We start from the raw sequence: 21,535 nt of genomic DNA on the forward strand, positions 1-21,535 counted from the left end.
TTTACAGAAATTAGGACCATTCAATGCTGGTAGAAAATAACAAAGCAGTAGCTTCCTCACCTGTTTGATAGGTAAGTTTCTGCAATGGCTGATCATGTGTTTTAAACTGATATAACCAAGGAAAGGAAGAGAGAAGATGAATGAAAGATCCAGAATAAGGTATAATTTACCAAGAGTCCAATGGAAACAGAACTGCTACTAATATACATATGAGTAAAGTGTTAACATTTTACTCTGAAGTTCACTTTTAAAATGCAGTGGAAACTGAAGTGGCAAAGCATCCTCTGCCCTTCATTGTACATGTTCTTTGTGATAGAGAGACAATATTAGGTTGTGCTATTTGTTGGGATGAAGGACAAGAGGTCAAGTGTAAATATATTGACATGTTATTTAGCTCCAAGACAGATCTTCCGATGCACTTCTTGCATGCCAATATGTGGAAAGCGTTTTGTAGGAAGAGCTACAAAAAACCCCAATAAACATACGGATTTGCATCATGGGAATCAAATATGGGAAATTAGGATATTAACTAATTAATTATAAGTGATTTAAAGATAATTCATATGCCACATTAAGGAGAAAAGGAGGGGTGTGAAAAAATTGGGCCGGAACTAAAATAGTGGTGATGTATGACTGGGCAAAATAAGCATGGATAATTCCATCCACCTGGCTGTTTGTTAAAACATTTTTAATAAAAAATGTTTTTCTATTATCTCTTTAAAAATTCAAGCTGTTCTGAAGACCTTTTAAGTATATTGTTTATGCTGTCAGATTTGCTGGCTAAATCTATGCTGATGATTTGCAGGATGAAATCTCTAACACTGCAAGCAGGTGTAATACCAATAAGTCAGACTTATGTCCCTTGAGTAACAGGAAATACGATCCTGAGGGATTTGCTAGCAATTTTGTAATCCGGACTCCATTCATTCATTAAGCTGCTTTTGTGAATGTCTTATGTATCTAGTTATGTGTTTTGCTATAAGCCTGAGAAATATTTAAGCAGCTGATGATCTACTAGTATCTAGCAATTGCTCAAGATACCTAGCAATGCAGTTTGGGTACTGAGGAGTGTGCAATATGATTACAAGTGATAAACATTGTACATACAATATTTTTATATACACATACCACATAATCATTAGTCCTTGTAACTAATGATTTGCTGTGATACAGTTCATTTTCACATTTCTGTTGAGTTACAATCTTAGAATTTGGTTTACTCATTCATGAAAGTATTCATAATTTGAAGGCTAACTTTGCCATCAAAGGTCACCAAAAGTTATCCAGATATATATTACTGGATTTGAAGCATTTAAGTACCTTTCATGTGTACTCATGGTAGCAATTTGGAAAAAATATATTAATTCATTTGAGAGTCACTGACGATGGTATCAGCCAATTAAGAAAATTAAGATAATCATTGCTCATTGCTGGGTTTTTTGGAAGCTCATAGATAAGAAAAATTCCCTAAATACCCTTTTTGAAAATACAAGGTGGGTACATTTTTTGACATCTGACATGATGTTTTCTTTCTGCCTAGTCATACAAGCTCTTTATCCTGCAAAATGGCTGCACATGTAGCACTTATCTGTATAGCACTTTTCTTGCCCAGGAACCTGAGGAACTGAGAGTGACTAAGGCAATTAAAGAAACAAATTACAATGGCTTAGTTGATGCTGGTGTTCTGTCCCCAAAATACATTCCATAATGTATTAATATTCCAAGGATGGCAACAATCAGTAAGTCTTACCACATCCACCAAAAGCCAGCTGATTAGCTGTTCTTTCCAACATATACTCTTGTTTCACATGAGGCATCTCTGAGTGGCATAAGGAGCCATTAGAGACTATACTATAAAACAATGAAACATCATTGAATCTAGAATTAACATACAAGTGTAACAATTAATAGTTCACGAAAAATGGCAATTAAATGGAAAGCTAGTCTATCAGCTGGTTAAAAGGACAAAATGGAACCAAATTCTGTTCTGCTCTTGAAAACAGGCTATTTTAATTATACACATCTAAGTGTGGGAACACTGTGGTGCAGGGATATAGGAATGTGTGGATCTATTTGTTTCCATCTGCATTTAGCCTTTTATTTATTTGGTTTAGCAGATTTCAGTTTTTTACCTGACCTCTGAACTCTTATCTCCCATTTGGCCTGTGATTTCATAAATTTTGGAAGCTCATACACAAATAAATAAACCACCTGTTTGTAACCCGGGTGTACCACAGTGTGTACTCCCCTCTCCAATAGAAGGGGAGGGTCAGCAAGTTGTACATGCTGGAGATGGAAACTGCAGCTTGCTCATAGCTTTCCCTTCTCCGATGTTTCTATAGAGGAAGACCAGGACACAATATCTTAGCTATATACATGGTTTATTCAGGTACAGAGTAAAAGGGGGAGGGATAGAATAAATTGGATAGGTGATAAAGATACATATTTACATATAATGTATTCAAGTCCACAATAACAGAACAGGTAAGTATAGCAATCCCCAAGACTCACAAGAGAAACCTCACCCATGGAACCCAGAGGGTCTCAACAATTGATGGGTAAGCACCCCAAAATATAACGCATAACAAAAAGTTAATAAACACTCCAAAATATAAGACACAACATGCAATTAATAAACACTCCAAAATGTATGGTCATCCCAAATACCCCCCTCCTCTAGAGGAATCTTTCTTTGGCATAAACTTCCTCTGATGGGGTTATCCACTGTGTCCCTCCCTGGTGGGAAACCCCTTGCCTGAGAACTCATGCTTCCCGGCAAGTAGGGTCCAGCAAGGGTTCCCGGTGTTTCATCCCCAGCTAATCAAATGGCTCCTGCAGTGGGTGCTCTGTCTCAGTCCTTGCGTTGGATGCATGGCTTATTCACATGCCCAGATGGCTTGGCCTTCTCAGCAGTTTGCAGGCCTGGGCTACCTTATGAGTGCCCAGGGCTGGGGCTCCAGTACAGGCCCACCGTGCTGCAGAGCCTGCACTACCCATGAGTCCTTGCACCAATGGCGCCAAACCACCTCCTGCCCCCTCCAAGGGCACTTGGCCCGAAAATGACTCACCTTGCAATGGCGTCTGCACCAGTGCCAGCCTCATGCCAGGGCTGGAGACCTGACCTGCCTCGAGTGGCTCCCAAGGTCCCAGTCCCTAGCGGACCCTTCATGTAGTAATGCCTGCACCAGCTCGCTGTGCTCTCTTGCAGCGAGGGGTTGGAGACACAGCTGCCTGCCACTCCCATCTGATGGTGGAGTCTTCAGGCTCTTCAGGGCAACTGGAAATGCCCCCTGGGTAGCTCTTCCCCAGCTCTTCCTCTGCTTCTTTCTTCTCCGTCCCTTGTTGTCTCCACTGCATCCTGTGCACGCAGCTTCTTATATACCATTTTGGGGCTCTGCCCCAAGATTGTAGACTGACCAATCAGGGGTAGGTGGAGTGCAGTCTTCAATTAGGTCCGCTCCTCACTTCGCCTTAATGTAGGGGCGGGGTAGACTCCTCCTGAGGCTCCTTCCCGGCTGGTCTCTGATTGGTGGGTTTACCCCACCAATCACTTTGGTAATTCTCTAAGCCCAAGGAACCAGGCAAAGATAGGCAAGCCTGACACATGTTGATGGAAGTTGACAGAACTATATAAAAGACCTGGCTGTGACACATTGCCAGGACAGTATCTTATACTCCATGAACATGTCCCCTCCTAAAGAAATAAGTTGTGTTAAGTTGAAATGATGAGTATTTACTCTGTTGACATTCATTAAAACTTCAGTTCAAATGATCCCTATAACATAATGTATGGCCCTCTATACATCTTAATGCTACTATAACTCCCCCCCTAACCCCATGCTATCAACACTTCTTGGAACCTGGGCTATCAGGTGGTATTTACTCACAAAAAGGGAGGGGCATTTAAAATATATTATTTAATGATAGAGGCAACACACTATTCATATTTTATGAGAAGAAGTAGATCATGAAACCTATTTTCTCTAGGTTGTATGAGAGGAAGGTGATTCAAAAAATATCCTTGCAGCTTTAGCTGGCCAAATTTCTTAAGATCGAATCAGTCCATCATCTTACTGCATCCCACACACTTGTCACATCAAGAGTTTTTTATGACTTTGAAAAACAGGACAGGCCCACTTATTGCCTGTTACTTGTTCCCAATTTAAATTACGACTGTGATCATTATGAAATAATACTTTTCAAACAAAGGGTCAACAGTTTCCCTATAAAGGATCTATAGATATGGGTATTTACAGATTTTGTTATGCTTTGTAACTATCTTTTTAATCCCCCCTCTATGCTATGCTCAAGAACTAGTTCCTTTCAAATTCCTAGAATTTAAATACAAATGACTGGGTGAACTGCACTTTCTAATTTAATTGTAAAAGTCCTCTGATTGACCAAATGATTCAGGAATGAAACAACAAAACACCAGCAAAACAACAGATGTTTCATCACAAAGCATTCCTACTAGATACTTTTCATAGTGCTTAGGGTCAGAAGGGACCTAAACAGATCATCATGTCCGACCCCCTGCCCCGGCAGGCACAAGTGCGGGGTCATAACACCCCAGCCAAATATCTGTCCAGCCTCCTCTTGAAGACCCCCAAGGTAGGAGAGAGCACTACTTCCCTTGGGAGTCTATTCCAGAGCCTGGCAGCCCTAACTGTAAAGTAATGCCTCCTGATATCATCCCTGAACCTACAATCAATTTGCGGCCATTATTCCTAGTAACCCTGGGTGGTGCCCGGGGGAACAGAACCTCCCTCAATTCTTGCTGGTGTCCCCTGGTGAGTTTGTAAATGGCCACCAGATCCCCTCTCAACTTTCTCTTGTAGACGCTGAATAGGTTCAGGCCCTTTAGCCTCTCCTCATAGGGCCTGCCCTGCTGCCCCTTGACCATGTGAGTGGCCCTCCTCTGGACCCTCTCAGTGCTAGCCAAATTCATCTTGAAGGGCGGCACCCAGAACTGGAAGCAGTACTCCAACTGTGGCCTGACCAATGCCGCATAGAGGGGAAGGATCACCTCCCTGGACCTGCTTGTGATGTATCTGTAGATACACAACAAGGTGCAGCTAGCCTTACTGACTGCTTTCTCGCACTGGTGGCTCACGTTCATCCTGGAGTTAACAATGACTCCTAGATCCCTTTCTGCCACTGTTTTGACAAGAGGGGTGTTCCCCAACCTATAGGTGTGTTGCTGGTTCCTTCTCCCTAGATGCAGTACCCTGCACTTGTCTGTGTTGAATTCCTTCCTGTTCTCATCTACCCACCTCTGTAACCTGTCTAGATCTAGCTGGATTCTGTCCCTCCCCTCCAGTGTGCCCACCTCGCCCCACATCTTGATGTCATCAGCGAATTTGGACAGCATGCTTTCCACACCAACATCCAGATTGCTGATAAAGATGTTGAACATTACATGCCCCAGGACCAACCCCTGGGGGACTCCACTGCCCACATCCCTCCAGGTCAAAAATAACCCATCCACCACCACTCTCTGGGTGCGACCATCTAGCCAATTTTCCACCCATCTGACTGTGTAGGCATCAATGCCGCAGTCACTTAGTTTTTTTGAGATAATGTGGTGGGAAACAGTGTCAAAGGCCTTCTTAAAGTCCAGGAAGATGAAATCCACCCTGACACCCTCGTCCAGGGACTTTGTGACCTGATCATAAAAGGAAACCAGGTTAGTCAGGCAGGATCTGCCCTCAATGAACCCATGTTGGTTGCCCCTGAGAATTACCTCCCCTGCTAAGCCCTTGCAGATGTGCTCCTTGATACTTTTCTCAAAGGTCTTCCCAAGGACCTAGGTGAGATTAACTGGCCTATAGTTACCCGGGTCATCCTTTCTCCCCTTCTTGTAAATGGGGACCACATTGGCCCTTTCTCAATCCCCTGGTACCTGGCCAGAGCCCCACAAGCACTCATAAAGCCTTGCCAGGGGCCCCTGCGAATTCTCTCAGCACCCTCGGGTGAACAGCATCTGGACCTACTGATTTAAACGTGTCCAGCTCCTCCAATAATTCCCTAACTAGGTCATCCCTGATCCTAGGCATGGTGGTGCCTCCCCTGGGTCTGTCCATAATCCTAGTGGGGGAAATGTCCTGGTCACTGTTCAGGAATATGGAGGCAAAGAATTCATTAAAGATGTCAGCTTTTTCATTAGCTGCAATCACCAGATTGCCAAGCCTGTTTTGTAAGGTCCCCATGTTCCCCGGTGCCGCCTTCTTACTCCCTATGTATTTGAAAGAGGACTTTTTGTTATCCCTAATTCTGGTCACTAGCCCTAGCTCCATCTCTGCCTTGGCCTTCATAACAGTTTCCCTGCAGTCTTGAGCAATGGAGGTGTAATCCTCCTTGGTGATAGCCCCCTGCTTCCACTGTTTGTAAGCCTCCTTTTATTCCTGGATGCTTTTGCTGAGCTGTGGGGGCTTTTTATCATTCCTGCCCCCCTTAGTGCACATTGGGACTGACTCCCTTTGAGCTTGGAGGATTGTCTCCTTGAGGAACAACCACCCATCTTGTACTCCTATCTCATTGAAGCTCTGAGACCCCAATGCCTGTCCTACTAATCTTCTTAGATCAGTGAAGTCAGCCCTCCTGAAGTTGAGTAGAGATTATAGTCAGTAGAGATTATAGTCTGCATGGATTTAGTTTGCATGCATCTTTTAATTTGTATTTTTAGCCATAAGAACATAACAAGTGCCATACTGGGTCAGATGAATGATTCACCTAATACATTATCCTGTCTCCAACAGTGGCATAAGTGGATACTATACAGTAGTGGTCACCAATCCATTGATCCTGATTGACAGGTTGATCCCGGAGCCTCTTTTGGTTGATTTTGGGCTGGGGGAGAGCTGGGTGTGCGCACATGTGAACACCCACCCCCTCAGCCCCAGCAGGTCAATCTGTGTGGGAGGGAAGAGGTGGGGGCCAGACTGAGGCCCCTGTGGTGAGCAAATGACCCTGCAGTCCAGCCAGGAGCAGGGAAAGGTAAGTGGGGACCCAGCCTGGCCGGGTGGTGGGAGGATTGCAGCCTGGGGGCCTGCTTCAAAGGTATGGGGTAGCTGGGGGGGCTGCTCCACCCCAATCTCTGCAGGGGTGGAGGTGCCAGAGATGGTTGCTGCTGCACCTCAAGTCCCATTGCAAGTTGGCCACATGTGGATGCAGCTCAGCTAAGCAGTAGGGAATCACATGGGGGTGGTCCTGGCCCAGCTGGGTCTGGGAAGATCTGGTCATCCAGGGGTACATGCTATGGGGGGAAGTTGTGCCACTGGACGCAAACTGGTGGAAGCCCCAGGGGTCTATTCTCCTTCCCCACCTGTGCTCCAGGTGCAGCAGGCAGCCCACAGCAGCAGCTGCCTCATCCTGAGCACAGGTGGGGGGCATGGACCCCCAGGGTCTCTGCTGGGCTGTGCCTAGAGCTGGGAGCCCCCTCCCCCTCCCCAGATGACCAGATATTCCAAGACCCGTCCAGGCTGGGGCTTGATCCCACTTTTGTGCTGCCACTATGCTGCTCTGTGCCTGTCCAGCTGCCAGATGAACGTGGCATCAGGCCCTGGCCCAGCTGGGTCTGGAAGTCTCCATGGTCCAGGAGTACATAGGGGGGGCTCCTGTCACTGGGTGCATCCCAGCAGAGGCCTCAGGGGCCCATGCTCCCCAACCTGTGCTCCATGTGCAGTGGGCAGCCTGCAGCAGCAGCAGCCTCCTCCCAGAGTACAAGTTGGGGGGGCATGGGCCTCCGAGGCCTCCAGAACACAGGTGGCAGGCACGGGCCCCTGTGGCCTTCACCGGGCTGTGCCCAGTGGTGGGAGCCCCTACCCCCACATGCCCCTAGACCATGGAGACTTCCAGACCCAGCTAGGCCGGGGCTCAATACCACTTTCATCTGGCCACTGGGTGGGCATGGCTTAGCAGAGCCATGGCACAGAAGTAGGATTGGGCCCCAGCCTGGCTGGGTCTGGGACACTCTGTGATCCAGGGGCGGGGAGACTACTGCTATACAGGGAGAGCATTGAACCACCTATCTTTAGAATGATCTATCCCCTATTTAATGCCTTCCCTTGTATCCACCATTTATTGATTTAGAGATGCCAGAGGAACCTTCTCCAATCATTCTCTTTAATAGTCATTAAATAAATCTAGTAGTCATCTGATGTTTGTATTTATTCAAGTTAGTACTTTAGGTATTGGTTCTTTTTTACTCCTTCGATTCATCTTCTAGGTTGCAAACAAGAACTTCACTGATAATAAATTGTTATTTACCCTGACTTGTAGTATGCACATTTAAACCTTTGCCATGAGGAGCAAAGCTAGTGGCTGGATATTTTCTGAGACTTATTTATTTATTTATTTTTTAATCAGGATTGGTGGTATCAAAATGCCAAGGAGCCCTAGTCATGTAAAGAAGCCTATATTACAGGGCTCTGTGGAAACAGGAATGAACAGAATAACTCTTCCTCTAAAAGCTTACAGTCCAAGAATAAAGCAAACGACAGAGATGCAAGAAAAATGATAGATTAGCACCAGTGTAACCAGCTTTTATACCTATGTAAACAATGGAGAGGACTCATGATATACACCCCATACCAGCACAACTTACTTGAATCTAGTGTAAAATTACCCTGAGAAAAGCCAGGGGTACAAGTATAAATGTCATGTATCTGCAGCATGAATGCCTCATGCCTCCTGAGGCTGCAGGGGCATGGCGACTGCCTGACATGGCAGTGGTGGCAGCGGGGATATGACGGCAGTGAGCAGTGATCGCCCACAGGTGTCTGCGGTGATGTCAGCAGTGAGGGCGGGCTGAGCAGGAACCGCCGGCAGGCGGCCGCAGCGTTGTCAGCAGTAAGGGACGGGTAGTGGCAAGTGCCGAGTGGCAATCAGCAACCACTCACAGATGCCGCTGGCAGAGTTGATGGAGGGGGGAGGGTGGCGAGTGGCGACTGCTCGCAGATGCCGCTGGCAGTGCCGGTGGCAGCCAATCTCAGGGGGTGCACATGCACCCCCTATGCATTGCCAGTGGTCTGCAGATATTCCAGAGTAGCCAGTTGCTACAGGCAACCAAAGTATTACCTAGTTCCCTGGCACCTAAAAGCATGGCATTGTAATTATGCCTATAGTGAGCACGTATTCCCGCTGCCTTCTCTCTGTCCACTCCAGGTAAAACGTGATCTACACCTTTTGGAGTCATTATCACTTGTAGATACCATGATGCATAGTATCCCATGAACAAAGTCTCCTGGACATACAGTATGGTGGCATCACATCCTCTGTTTAGCACACAGGGTAACAAAACTAACTGAAGTAATATTCAGACAATGTAGAGATGTCCTGCCTGCTTTGTCTTGTGTATGTGAAAGTGGTTTTCTCCACAAAGTAACATTCAAAGTATAAGGTAGATTGTACACAGTGTTTCAACTCCAGTAAAGTTCATAGAACTTCATTGACTTCAATGAGGTCTGGATTTCACCCTTAGCATTTATGTTGGCATTCAACCTCTTGAAAAATGTCTGTAGTAAAAATTGATTTTTTTACTGTCCCTGCGTTCGTCTCCTTGACTTTCAGTATAAAATCTAAGTTTCTTTTCAAACTAATTCATGAGGCGACAGACAAAAACACAAACTATTGCTTCTTGAAGCTGGTATCAGCTGTAGTGATATAGTGCCATAGTGCACTTTTGCTTGTCCAGAGTGACTTTGGAACGACAGCAAATCAGATGTTCACTTACTTTGGCACTTGCTCTGCAGGATGCTCAATGAGCATCATATCACATTAACTGCATGTAGCTACTCAGGAAAAGGAAGTTCATTCTAATGTTGAGTTAAATTTTCTTTACTTATTGACTTGTTGTCAGGCATACAGTGGCTGCAAACACTTTTCACATCTGTTTCAAAGTGAATACCATTGAAATTTGTTGAGAGAAACAATTATCCTGGCTGCCATTATTTGCCATTTTTTTAGTAGTAGTTGATTTTTTCTTTCCAAGGAATTCTAACAAGAGGTCCCTCAAGTTCAGTCCTCCAGTATCCCGAGGAGGATGCAAAAAAGAGATACTTTTGCTGAGACATAGATCCTGAACATATACAATCCATCCAGATAATACAACATGAACCATATTGAGTCTGCTCTCTATCCTCTTCCACAAAGGAAGGTGAAAGGAGCTAAAACCTAAAAAGAGGGGAAATAAGGTCTTGTGAGAACCCTATTGTGTGGCACCCATTTGAGTAAGAAAACCAGTACTCTTCCTATTGGTAGGAATACAATCTGGTTCTGTCTCTGAATTCTGGAACAATTCATTGACCTCTCAGGATAAGTAACAGAATAGAACTGAGCCCCTGCTCCCACCCACCCACACACTCTGCCCCCTGCTAAAAAAGCAGGATTAAGCTTTGGTGAGGAAACTTCAACACAAACATTTTCCTGCAAATTTTATGAACTAGTATGTTTCTATAAAACTTTAAAATTCCAAGCAATCCAAAACTTTTGTTTGATAGAAATGAAAGAATAACTGCTTTGAGAGAATAAATATTGTGTTACTTTTAACTCTGCTAGTTAACAGGATTTTACAATGCAATTCTAAGCAGTTTAGCAAACACTTGGTTTTAAACATCCGATTACTTTGGATTTATTTGTTGTTTGCCATTCAATGTGATAGCAATGAATTCATGTTATACACACGTGGCTGTCATGCGCATCTCCTTAAGAGTTCCAGTTTAGTTCTGCGTTCATTAAGATGAGCTAATAGGCACTTAGAATGAAATCTTACCCTGAAATAATGCTGAAATATAATGGATTACCCACAGAAATGCATGTGACACCCACATGAATTTTGAATAAATTCACTATGATCAGAATTTCCACTTTGAATAATAGCAATGGATGGAGGTAGGAAGGAAAGAATTAGAGACTCATTTAACATGGACACATATTTGAACACTTAATTCTATGACTTTGACAAAATATGAACAATTAGCCCACAGATTTTGAAACAAAGCCAGGCTGAGAATGAGGGTGGAAGTGTTTGGCTCCAAGTACTTCAGTGAAACAGCATCTCCTGCAGTGGTGGTAAGGTAATATTTGTGCATGTTCATATTTAATTTCCTACAGACAGTGAGAAGGTAGGCAACATTTAGTTTAAGCATAAGCTCATTTGTGCCTTATTCACTGCAGTGAATGTGATTTTTATACTAATATTGTTGTAGGGACTAATGAATGGAAAAACAATAAGCCATATGAGAATTTGCAGATTTGAAATCATATACCAGAATCCATGTGAACCAGGGGAAAATAGCATCTTTTGATATATTACATGTTCCATTAAGGGCATCCTTAAAATATAGCACAGCACTATATAAAATTTAATTAAAATATTATTACATTTCTCTTTTTTTTTCTCCCTACTCAGTGGTGTTATTTGACATCAGATCTCCTGCTTCTCTGGGTTCAGTAGTCCTGTGTTTCATGGCTATATATTTGTTCCTTCTTTACTTGTTTTAATTTATTCAGTAATAAGATATAACTGTGTTATGAAAAGAAAGTGAAAGTTCATGGTGAGTAAAACTGAAGATAATCAAATACAAGCATAACTAGACAGTTCTAAAGACATAAAAATCCTAAGAAAGAGCGTAGAAAGTTCTAAAAATATTCCAGGTGATTGAGAAACTACTATTCTGAGCAGCATGTGACTACCAAAAGATTGAATCAATTCAGGTTCAGGCTTTTTGAACGTCTGTCCCTAGCCCCAGTGAGCAAGTGAGGTAATTTCAAGGCAGCTAGAGGTCTCCCTTACTCCTCACCCACCCCCATTTAAGATTTAGTAAAACCTATTTGCAGTTTACAGAAGTACATAACATAGCAAATTATACCATGCATAGTTATGCTAAAATCATCACTCACACAACTCTTGGTAGATTGTTTTTTTAAATATTTGTGCAGATGTTTCTGCTTCTGTAAAATGTGTCACAAGACACACATACACATCTCCTAAGTATAAGATACCTGAAAACAAAGAAAGATATAACAATTCTCATTTGTTAATAAGGATCATTTACAAAACAGGTGGTAGTGTTCAGCAAAGGGATTAGAAAAGGTGTTAATCAAATTCACAGTAGCATGCTTGTGCTGAAAAAACAGCAGGAAAATGCTAGTAGGTGACTGGAACTGCTGTGTGTTGTTAGGTGATTTTTACCTTTGATTAATTGTGTTTCTAGGGAATATTTTTAAAAATCTCATACAGTAGAACAGAGCTGCCAATTTTCTTGCAGTACATTTCAATTAAAATGTAACCAATTTCAGTGTCCTGATTCTCTGTAATTATTTGTCTTTTTCAATTACATGTTACAGTTAGACCATACTAAATATGTGGAATGTCAAGCAGTGTTAAAATTAGAATGTGCTATGAGCAGTTGCACGTTAAGGGTTAATACCATTTCTTGCCTGCACAGCTCTGACTCACAAGTAGAGGGCTAGCAAACAGGGGTGTAGCTAAGAGCCAGCACTCCCTGCTGTGGGGGAGAGGGGGAGGCTGGGAACAGTGCATCCTAGGATGCTGGAGGACTGCAAATTGTGCACTTTATCTCTGTGAAGCAGACTGAAGTTATTCTAGCATGAGCTAGGTAGCACAGCCCAGAGTTAACCCTTGTTTATATAACATAACTTTGAGACTCTCAGAGGGCGCTCAGTATGAGTTAACAAGTATTAACATGAGAATGCTTACATTTTAAGTGCCCTTAGTATGGTCTAAGTGTAACACATAACTTCACTCTAACTGTCCACCACCTTCAGTAAAGTCAAGAGCTTTAAATTACTGGTAGTTTTGTGTTAGGATAGATCCTCCAAACATGAGGATTTAGAACTTGACAATTCCAGTGTTCATCCTACCATATTAGTTTATTTGTCACCCATTAATTGAAAATCATCTGAGGCCTGCAGGTTTCCACATTTAATACCTAAAATTTCTGGCTACTAGGCCCACAATCACTGTACAGCAATTCAGCTGTTTAGCACATGGTTGTCTTCTTTTTCCTCCTATGCCCTCCAACATATCAGCTGTTTTCTGCCACAAGTCATAACCGCCATCATTCCTGCCAGAGCTGGAGATGAAAAGCATAGTTCAGTTGGCCTCATGATTCTTTTTCAGATAGCTGGCTTGACTTCTCATAGCAAAGGACAGGAAGACAGAAAGGCTGGCCCTATTCTAATTTCTCACTGAGGTCTCCAGAACATCAGATTCAGTGACTGATCCTGGTGGCGCATTTAATCATCATTTGTGGAGGCACAGTTTCTTCTTGGTGACTGACAGGAGGTTCTGCCTCTGCTGGTGTTCATTCACAATAGCAGGAGATGCAGAAGCCAATAGCCTATTAATTCAGTTATTTATCTCCTGTGCAAAAATGGGGCACACATATTTGTGGTTAAGGTATGAAGGGAATCCATGTTAGGAATAGAAAACACTTGACAAGTTAACATAGTCCGGGAGCAAGAAAAATATGGTAGAAAGAGAACAGGCAATCAGAATAGGCATTATTATTAATATTGTTGTTTGATTTATACTTATATGGCAAGTGCAAGTCTTCCATCTTGTGCAGATATGATCAATAGTACTTTGCCTCTTTTGCAGATGGAAAAGCCAAGGCACAGAGGGCCTGATTCTATTCTGCCTATTAAGTCCATAAGTGGATTTAGGCACCTAAATGCAATTCTATTCCACTCTGTTCAAGTCCTGAAAATAATGCATTTGCTTTTTAACATACCAACATTTGAACACTAAGACTGAGTCAAAAAAGCAGTGAGGGGAAGGAAGATCCTGCTTTCAGAAACTCAGGTGGGGTGGAGGAGAATAGCAGTTAGGCATATAACTCCACTTATATACTTACTAGGTGGAATAAGTGTAGCCCAGAGAGCTTACTACACAGTAGCTGAGCCAGAAATACAATTGAGAAGCCTCCATTCCCAGTCGCACACTCTAACAGCTATAGAAGACTACATAACCAGAGTGGTCATCACACAAAAAAGAAAAATGTATACTCTTTTTTTTTTTTAGCCTTAGCTGCTCACATATGTTGAGAATCTGTTCACAGATATTCACTGCCTTTGCTTCTTCCTTTCCTCCCCTGGTGTGCTCAACAGCCCGTGTCTGATTTTAAAAAAACATCAGGGAATTTTTTTGTGTTAAGAAAAATGCATGTCTTTCTCATATTAAAAATGGAACCCAGGAGAGACCAGACCATAAGACAGTAAGAGTTTGAACATCACAAAAGGTTTGAATAATTAACGTTTGGGTGGGATGACTTTTAGCAGCACATTGACCTAAGTATCATTAATATTTCAAGACTTTTTTTTTTAAACAAGGAAAAGGAAACACAAATAAAATGATTTGACGTGTTTATAACATTCATCACATAATTTCATAGGCATATTTTGATGATGGTAACAACCAGTGGCCAACCAGATTTACAGTCATATTAAAATTACCTGTCTATGAAGCTGTAAAACAAAGAAGCCTACTTGCACACATATAAAAACACCCAGAGCACATTCTTAGTCCACAAAGCAAGAGAAGGGAAAGGTGAAGCAAACTATCATGAATATAAGAAAGGGTCTCCATTAAAATCTAGCCTTAAAAAAAAGTAAGGTGAGGTGCTGCTTTCAAGGTTTGTATCCTTCCTCTCCATGTTGTATACATTATCTTTCTGAGGTTAGCTGAGGAAGTTACTTCTGAAATTTATCTACTACCTTATGATTTAGAAAGCATTAAATCCTTGTTCTGAAACATTTTGTTTAGTTGCTTTTTTCCTGGTCTGCATTAATAATCCATAGACTATTATTCAAATGTACACATCACATACATATGCATTGGCTTCATATGTAATCCCCAATCAGTTGTGTGTAAATATTCTGCTGCAACCTCAGTTTTCTCAGTTAAGCATTATAGGTTTAAAAAGTCAGTCTTCCTTAAGTGGATGTTTTTATGAATATCTAAAAAAAATGCCAAAATTATAACACACAAACCTTTGCTATCTGGACCCATTCCACAGAGTAGCTAATTCAGATCTTGACTCTCATGTTGGCACCAGACAGGGCAGAGGTGCTTATTATAATTGGCACAGGATACAATAACATCACAGTGTATAAGGAGCTCTGGAAAAAAAGAGGGCCTGAATGGCAAACAGACAATGGTTCTTTCCTAGAAGAGTCCATTTCTTTCTTAAATGGTGTAATTGTGGCAGCTTCCATTCCCACTTTAAGAGAGAAATTAGCTTGGTGAGGCACCTTCCTATACTCTTCTACCCTGCTTCCCCTTTTCTTATTTTTCTTACCTTTCTCCCTCCTGCAGTGAAAAGAGCAGTATGGAGCTTCCCTCCAGAGACCCTCCACCTCAAACTGCCATATGGGTTTAATGTATAATGCATGAGAAGCAGCATGAACTGCAGCTGATTCAAAAGAGGAGCCGCAGAGGTTGGGCTCAGGAGGCATTCTTCAATAATAATTAGAAAATCAAACAGCATTTTACTGTTGTTCTAGTCATTTCATTGCAGTTTAATAACCCAGCCTCAAACACTTCCAGGGAGCAACATATTTTTTATTTTATAACCTTCTCTGTACAATTACTGGCCAAGTACATTTATTCCTTGCTGTTAGCTAAACGTACATTTTCTTAGCGTTCCATGTGTTTATTTGCCTTTATTTTGTGGTATAGTCATTTTGTGACAGAAACACATCTATGCAAGCTTTTATACATTATGGTTCAAACCAAGGTAACCCCATAGGTTTTCAGACAAGGCAAAATAATTAGGGTTCAGCTTTAGATACTATTTAGCTAATTTCATAATACATTTCATAATAATTATACATTACATACAATGCTATCACTGTAACAAAAGCTGTTATTATGCTTGAAGACATTATGCAAGCTTTTCTTTTGTTCTTCATTGCCTTCTCCCATTGCAAGGGAAACAACAAAAATGAATTAAGACTTTTATATCATTGTTAGCAACAGGAGTTCATTCCCCATCCAAAGCTCCTGAGCATGTATTCTCCTAGCCCTACCCATATGTCATGAAGTAAAGTGAGTTTGTTGCAGCAAATCTCATAGGTGCTCATGCTGAGCTGCAGTCCTTGTGTAAGGCTCATGTTAGGATTTGTTATCTGTTTGAAAATAGAGGTGGAGGATTATAGGCCAGTGAGTCTAGGGGTGTACAGAAGCATTCAGGATAGTCATCAGCCTCACACATGCTAATATTGGTGATTACGAATCAGTGTGTAGTGACCCCATACGATTTAGGAGGCCTTTGAAGCTACTTTCAGTTGCTCAGTTATTCCACTGTCAGGGAAAAAAACAGAAGGAAAATGGAAGTGTTAGGTAAATGAAATAAGGCAACTTATAGAAGGGGCTTTATAGATGCACATGGGTAAAATCTTGGCCCCATTGAATGCAATGGCAATTTTTACCACTGATTTATGTGGACCCACACTTTCACCCACTGAAAGCAGGGAAACAGTTTCACAGCACTCCTGAAAAGGCAATGAATTCTATTTTAATGGCTTAATGGTTAATCCATCAGAAATCTGGATTGTAAAGCAAATAAAATGCTCCAACTTAGATACAGTAACTTCTGGGATGAGATCAGCCCTTTGCTGCCTTTTGTAAAGTGCCCATCCAGATGCATCACCAGATCTGGTTAAAGCATTTAGGAACAATTTTCATATAAATAAGAAACAACAACAGTCGTAAAAACTTCATTCTGCTAAAATAACGGCTGAGGAAAATCACCAACAGCTAGAAAGAGATCAGTGATATCTTTAGGGAATTTTATGTAAAAGGGAAAAAAATGGGAGCTGGCAGTAAGCTTTTTTCAGGAGCAATTAAACTTTCCTGTTTTAGGCAAATCCTAAGTGCCTCTCAATAGATTGCATTCCCAAGCCTCTGCTCTGTCTCATAATTTGGGTAGTCTCTCTCTCACTGGTTCCATGATAATTCCCTTAGGCACACTAGGTTTATATGCTGATGATGCTCTCTGACTCCTTACACCTCTGTTGTCCCTTAATTGTATTGCTTGAAGGCCTGAGTTGATGGAAAATGTTTACAACAGGGATTCAAACAGTGAGAACTCCTAGAAGGGAGAAATGTATTATTAGAGAAAGCAATACAAGAGAAAAAGAAATGTTCTACAAAGCAAACAAAAGAACACCATGTACCGCACCCCAGGCATCCCTTTTCCCCAAAACCCTGAGGCTCTGGAACAGCAATTGCTCTGTTAAATTTTGATCTTAGCGGTCTTTCTAGGTGATTCTGTCACAAGCACTATCAGCCCTGCTTTTCTCCAGGTGCTGTGCTGGCTGTTGGGTGTGGCTGGAAGGTGCAGTCCAAAACAAAACCAGTATCTAAAGCTGTAATAGTAATTTGAGTGCTTCTTAGAAGCAGACAACATGCCACAGATATTCTACATTTAAATTCAGAACTGTTGAGTCATGTAAATTGCAATATCCGGCACACAAGCTGGCCTTCTCTTGGGCAATTCTATGCACGTAACTAATTAGATGGTTGCAGGAGCAGTCCCTGGGGCACTCACAAAAGGTGGCACAATATACTTGGAATCACAGAGTCATAGAACAGTAGGGCTGGAAGGGACCTCTAGAGGTCATCTAGTCCAACCGCCCCAACCAGAAGCAGGATCATCCTGAACCAAATCATTCTATTCAAGTCCATTGTCTAAAACCTATTAGTAAAACTACAGTTAGTCCTGCTATAACCATAAGACACAACACCCTAACCTACAGGTAGCTCAGTTATACTTTTGCCCCATTGCCCCATTTCAAAAATAAGCATAACAAGAACAGGAACTGTGAAGCATCAACTTTTGCAAATAATATTACAATTAATAGCAAAAGGTTCCTCATGCATATAACAAAAAAGAGAACAAAGGAAAAAGGAAATTGGATTACTCTCCAGTGAGGATGGAGTAGAGACTAATCTAAGTATACCCCCAAAACTCAATGAATAATTTGTCTCTGTTTTCAATAAGGATGATAATCCTGAACCAGTAGCAGAAGGAAAATGGCTAATGGTTATAAGGTTATGGAAACAGAAATTACACATCTGCAGTGGAAGCAAAATGCACTTAAGTCTGAACAATCTCCTGGACTTCTGAAAGAACTGGCACCTGGAATCACAGGTCCAGAAGCAAGGCATCCTAACAAATCTGTCAACTCAAGAGTGACACCAAAACTAGCAAATGTTGCACAACTATTTGAGAGGAGGAAAAAGTGATCCAAGCAAATACAAGTGCATTAGTCCACAGTGTGCAAGGACTGAGAACAAATTTTAAAGGATAAAATATTTCAAAACATTTACACGAATGATTAATTAGATAAAATGCAATATGGGTCACATGTAGATCATACTAAACTAACTTGCTGTCTTTCACTGATAAAAGAATAGACTGAGGCAACTGACTCCCCAGGCAAGCCCCTGGCTTCTTTACTTTTCATTCCATCCAGGAAGAGCGCACACCAACTGCTGAAACTTCCTTAGCCTGACGAAGGGTTTTTCAACCTGAAAGTTTGCTTAATAACTATTCTCCAACTATTTGGGTTGGTCTAATAAAAGATATCAAATTTACCCAAGGAACCTTGTCTGCCTATGTCCTTAGACCAACACGGCTACAACCTACACCCCTGTAGACTCAGGTAATGCATTACATGTCATTTACCTGGATTTTAGTAATGCATGTGATAGGATCCTATGTGGCAAGTTAAGATGGAGAAGTTGGGGATCAGTAAAAGGTTTCAAGCACCTACTTTGAACGCCTTCAAGAGAAACCTTGATGTTTTTCTTGCTGGGATCCTATGACCCCAGCTGACTTCCTGCCCCTGGAGCAGAGGGCTGGACACAATGATCTTCCAAGGTCCCTTCCATTCCTAATGTCTATGAAATCTATGAAATATGAAAGATAATTATTGTCGTTGTTATATTTAAGTACTCAGATTCTCTTGTCCATCTTTTGTCCATATCACTCATACATTCATTTATATTTCACAATCTGTGTCTTTGCTATAATGTAAAATAAATGGTATTTTGCTGCTTTTACCATTTAGGTTTGGTTGTTAAATATGAGAAAAAGTGTAAGATGGACAATGGCTGTTTCAAAAATATTTTACACTTCTACTCTCTCCAATCTTTCCCTCATAAAGAACTGCAGGAAAGATCCAGCACTGCACATGCTTGTCCTTCTTATTTTACTCTTATGCCTCTTGCACCAAAAGAGCATAGCACTGATTCTGCAAAAAAATGCAGTCTACAGAGACTTTCAGATCAAATGGTTTTATGCAACAGAAATGCCTTAAATTTCCCAGATCTGCAGTTACTTTATAACTATATGTATACTTGATATATAAAATCTGAGCCTGGCTATGTGTTCAGCATACTCTGTACTACTGCACACTTTTTAGATTCTTAAGGGTATGGTATGCTTGTTACTAATGAGTATTTGCAATGGACTGGAAGCCCCATATGTTTCATGGCCTAGAAATTGCACACTGGTGCACCATTTTGCTTACTGATTTGTTCTTTTTTAAATTAGGAATCTCACAGAAGAATCATGAAAATAGGATTGGGCTCCACCTTCACTTGTAGAGGTTTCTTATTCTAATATGAGGCACTGCGGAGTAGGCCTTTTAGGGAGTGAAGTTTTTATCTTAGCGCAAAAGCGTACCTTCAAATGGAAGCTGATTGCTTCTATTTAGTTATTATGGCTAAGTAAGAGAAAGTTAAACAAAAAGAAGAGAGGAGAGGACACACTAGAATGGTTTTGAAGGAAACTGACAGAAGCAAGACTCAAGAGATACACAGTTTTGCAAACAAGGCTTGAGCAAAACCTGCCATAATATTATCAAGGAGTAAGTGTTAAAATTTGCACTGAAGGCACAAACCCCAGTGGCCTTCATCCCTGTAGAAGATACCATAGCTGTGGAGGGAAGTGTCACCAAATTGTGTTGCCACAGGAAAATCACAACAATGAATTCAGCAGTACCTCCCTGAATTCACAGAGTACCACCCTGACCCCAGCCCTTCTCCAAGTGCTGCCCTGAGCCCTGCCCCCTCCACACTTGCCACACCAGTCCACATTGCCCACACCCCCTTTCAATTGGTGCTTGTGCCCTGGTTGCTCACTACTAGTTATGCTACTGAATCTGTATTTCCCTATCCCTCTTGGAAACCCTCTGGCCCCGATGCATCTTAAAACCTTATTTGTTTTCTGTGTAGCCACATTGTATCTGTGACAGTCATCCTGTTGCCAGTTAATATTCCCAGGTCCAGAAACAGATCTAGGATTTTATGAAGGGGGACACGGGAGCAGTGGCTAGTGCTGCAGGGGTGGCTGAAGCCCAGGCTCCCAGCCTCCTCTCCCCCTCTGCCACCTGGTGAACAGCAGCCTGGGACCACGGCAGCAGCAGCAGTGGTGGATGGGCATGTTTTTGCCTCTCCCCACACATGCTCCTGGGCTGGTGGGGAATGCCTAAGGGGAGTAGGTGGGGGTGGGGTGGATTGTGCCCACCCACTGCTAGCCCCACTGCTGCAGTCCTGGGCTGAACCCAGTCCCTGGGCACCCCCACTTGAGCAAGCAGGAGCTCCCTTTGCCTCCAGAACAGTGTGGACAGGGGCAGTGGCAGGCTGGAAAGGGAGAAATGAGAGAGGGGAAAGGGAGGGAAGGGGACATGTGTTTGGGCATGGAGAGAAAAGGAAGGAACTATGTATTATGCAACACTATATACAATATTGGCATGTATTAAGTCCCCAGCTGCTGCTGTTGTGGCATGGACAGAAAAGCCTGGTGTAGCTGTGCCACTGCACCCACCCCCTGGATCCATATCTGCCCAGGTCTTTTCTTTTATGGTCACTTCCAAATTATAAACTTCTAGCTTATCATAACAATTCTTGTTGTTACTCCCTCTGTGTGTAACCTTACATTTTGTACTATTGAATGTTATCCCTTTTCTATTCCTCCAGCTCTTCCTGCCTAATATAACAGTCCTCCCCTAACTTTTTTTTCAGAAACTAATACTTGTTGTGTCCTGACCATTAATAAAACAATCTTATTTAATAAAAAATATTAAACATCAGCCCCAGGAAGCTACTTGGTGGACTCCACTAACAACTTCCTTGCAGCCCTGTACTTGTCCTTTCAACAATACCTTACCATCCTTTCAAACCTTTTACTGATCCCCAATGAACGTTTGTTCACCAGAGCGCCCCAATGGATGACAAGGTCAAATGGTGATACACTCCTACAAGACTGTTTCAAGCCAGAATGGGCTTAGTTTAAACCCCAGTGGAGCAGGTCAGCCAGTCTGGCTGAAAAGAGCCTCCTCCCCAGTGGAGAGATGTGGAGGTCATCCCTTCCCAGCAGCTCACTGCCTCTCATACCAAAGAGCGGACTGTGGTCATGGAAGCTGAAGCCTTCCCGATGACACCAGTGCCACAGCGTTTGGTTCACTACCTGGATCCTCCTTTCCTGCCTCAGCCCGTAGC

This window comes from Alligator sinensis, unplaced genomic scaffold (genome assembly GCF_000455745.1).
Source record: "Alligator sinensis unplaced genomic scaffold, ASM45574v1 scaffold223_1, whole genome shotgun sequence".
In the NCBI taxonomy this organism is placed as follows: domain Eukaryota; kingdom Metazoa; phylum Chordata; order Crocodylia; family Alligatoridae; genus Alligator; species Alligator sinensis.